We start from the raw sequence: 3694 nt of genomic DNA on the forward strand, positions 1-3694 counted from the left end.
TGGACTCTTAACTGTTCCTGAAAAAAATCACAAGACTATTTTACTACCATTTAAATATGATTTATTAATGAAGAAATAGCCTTGAAAAGAGGTAAATCAATCATTTTTTAAAAATCAGTCCTCCACTGACCTCCTTCATATATTACTAGGAATGTTGAACCACTTTTCGGCAGATTTCTACTGTAAGTATGGTAATAATATAAATAAGTATATTCAATATAAAATTTATTCTGAAAACTGGGACCAAACTCATTTATTTGAAAATTAGTAAGTATTTAGAAAATATATCAATAAGAGGCAACTCTAAGTTTAGTTGTCATCTCCTGTGTAAATCACTTTCTGGATTTTTTTGGCTATTGTGGTTTTTATTATTATTTTTAAATCATGTTAAATGCATACCATTTGTATACATAAATGGATAAAACCAGTAATTTTTAAAGCTGGATGAATTATCATCAGATTAAGATATATATACTTGGAATCTGATACACAGAGGCTAAACTACCCTGAGTCAACAAAAAGTAAATTAGAGACCTAAAATGATACTCTAATTTAAAGTCCAATAGGTCCCCGCTAGGCCATAAATAAATCTTCAGAAATAGGACAAACACAAACTAATAGTAAATATTAGTAAACGAAGAGGGACACATTGTTGATGTAGTGCCAAAAAGCTCAAAACTGCTACTCCAGCCTCAATTTCCCCTATTTCTTTTTCTGTATTTTAATAGCCTTAACATTCTTAGAAAAAGTGAATGCGAGAAATAACCTGCTAGCAAAATAGCATTTAAAGAAAAGGAGAGCAAATTTCCATTGATAAAGGCCATTGTTTTTAAATGACAGATACCCTCAGACATCCCCATCCTAAACTGAAGGAATATATTCTTTTTTCCCTCTGCGAGTTCGGCTCTTCTCGCTAGGAGGCGCTCTGTTTTATTTCCTGTGACACGTGGGGCCTCAGAAGGAGGCTCACGTCACTAGGTGGCTGCCGGATTTGCCGGGGGCCGAAAGGAACGACTCCCGCAAAAGGGATCTGGTAGGGATTCAGAATGCCTTATCTCTTCGATGCAGTTAAATGGTTATTTCCTCGATTTTTTTTCCTTAACAAACACCTCAGGAAGTATAGGCTCCTGGCATATCTGCTTTTTTCACACTTGAACAGCCTTAATGATTAAAAAAGAGAGAGAGACAGAGGGAGGTAATAAATGATCAAAACACATCCTTGGTTCTATGAACTCTAATAGTGGACTTTACCAATGAACTTTGATTTCCAAACTGTTAATTTACTATTTCCTTATTTCTGGTCACCACTACTACCACCCGACAGAAAAAGGAAAAAAGGGGGAAAAAAAGTTTTTCTTAATTGGGGGAACTTCAATTATTTGATAACACTGTCAGCTTACTCAGAAAGAGTACACCCCTTTCCCTGTGCATTTGAGAAACAAATATTTTTTTCAGATAGTCATTCCTTTGGCTGCTGGGATAAAGGGACTGGCTGCAGTTAAGTGTCAAGCCCGCAAGTAGAAACTACCTGCTGTGCTGCTGAACCCGGGAACCCTCCTTGGCTCTCATGGAATATTTATGGGCTATGATGGCAAGAGAGCAACAGAGGGCAGGGACAACAGTGATCAGCAAAAGAGGGGTTAACAAAAACACTTTTCACTATATTGTAGGAGTTCTGCACAGCCCTCAACCTTTGCCAGTTTTATTTGCATTTAGGAGATGGTCTCCCGTTATGAGGAAGTGTGACCCCAAGACCTTTCACTTGACCTTTCTCTGCTAATTCTAGCAATGTGCAATAAGACTTTCCAGCAAGGGGCGGCCAAAGGTGGAATGGCCAACTAGAAATTTCATTTCCCAACCGAGGGAACATTTCAATTTCTAGGAAATCAATTGAGCTTCTATTAAAAACAATGACACATCTATGTTCTTTCCACAAATAGGTTGCTTCTTGTTGGAAGGCACAAAGCCACCCTCCCCAGAGCCTCCAGATGAGCCCTGATTTATCCCTTCTGCACCAAGAATCATGTGAGCTGAAAGGTCAGGCAGTTAAAGATTTATGCTTTGTTTTATAAGATTGCTCAGAGAGAGAACTCTTTTCCTTCTCTTGTTTATTTTTTATCCTCCCCAGCCTGTCGTCCATTTTTCTCCCCAAACTAGACCATAGAAAGGGAAATGGGAAAATGTCCTGTAATACAAGCCCAGGAGCTTGCCGTGTCCCCAGATGGCAGGACATGTGAACCAATGAGGCTAACCTCCCGTGGCCAGCCACCACAACCCACCCAGAAAGGGGCATATGCATCACAGTGCCTTGTAAATCTTTTTTAACCTCAGTTCTGAACTGGGATTTATTTGTTTTTCTAGGCAGATAGATCTGGCTCTCTCTGGGTCCTACACAATGATCTGTCACTGTCCACCCTGACAGTCTGTAATAAAGTCAGCTTGCCAGGTCTAGCAAATGGATGCCGTATCTTAGATCATGTTAGGTTTTTTTCATTTATTAGATTCCCCTCTTATGCCACCCAGACATTGGTCTTTAAAGTACACACTTCTATCTCCCAGGCCAGGACATCTGTCTGAGCAGGGCATTGTAGAGGACAAGGGCTATGTGTGTTTATCACTGGCTTTCTGGGTATTCTTATTAATGCTTATTATTATTGACATGGTAATATTTAGAGAAACAACTGGTCCATACACTAATAGGTGAGAACCAGGAAAAAAAAATCCTCAGAGCCTACAAATTTTTAACCAGTATGTTAACCTTTATCAACCTCATTTTTTTCTCTCCCAATCTATCTCCTTTTTTTTTCTATTTTATTTAATAATATCATCATGACTGAACAGAACTAGAAATCCATCAGTGTGCTTTGTCTACTTTTCCCCCTTTATCCTCATATTCAGGCATCTCCGTATATTACTGATTAAGCCAGGAAGTGCCCCCTGTCTCATTGCAGCCTCTGTCATCTCTCATTTGGATTATTGGGATAACCTTGGATCTGACCTCTTTAACTCTGGTCCTTTCCCATTATATCCTATATTCCTCCTCCGCAATCCAACACACCCTCCTCTCTAGAACCTTCATGCCTACCCTTTTTTTTTTTTCTAATACAACATTCAAAATGCATAGAATGGCTTCCCTTTACTTTCTAGAATCACTTGTTGCCATTCCCTTCACCTACATACTCGTGTGCTTGGTCCAATACCCCTGCAATCCACCAAGATCTTCCACATCAACAAACATCTATTTCAAAAGTTCCCTCTATCTGGAATGTCCATACCCCTCTTCCTTAATTCAGAAAAACACACACACATATAAAAATTGGATTTTCAGGGTCCACTTCAAATGTCATCTTCATAAAGCATCCCTCAACACATTCAAGACGAATGAAGCTGTCCTGCCCTCTTTTTTCCTGTGCTGCTCCTTTATTCATCTGCTAGGGAAGCACATATACCTCTGCTTTACAGCAACTGGCAAGTGTTTCGTATTTTCCCGTTTGAAGTCACAGTGTATCTCTTTTATGTCTTTACTTCTAGTAATGGACCCAGTGTTTTGCCATTGAGGCTAGAATACTCTGACCAGCTGTGGGAACATGACAAATAATTAAATTAATGACCTGAAAGTATTTGGCTTTTGCAAAAGATTGCTGCAGAAGAATTACATAGATACACTCTATAGGATCTTTCAAAGGCTTATAAT

This window comes from Ailuropoda melanoleuca, chromosome 17 (assembly GCF_002007445.2).
Source record: "Ailuropoda melanoleuca isolate Jingjing chromosome 17, ASM200744v2, whole genome shotgun sequence".
In the NCBI taxonomy this organism is placed as follows: Eukaryota; Metazoa; Chordata; class Mammalia; order Carnivora; family Ursidae; genus Ailuropoda; species Ailuropoda melanoleuca.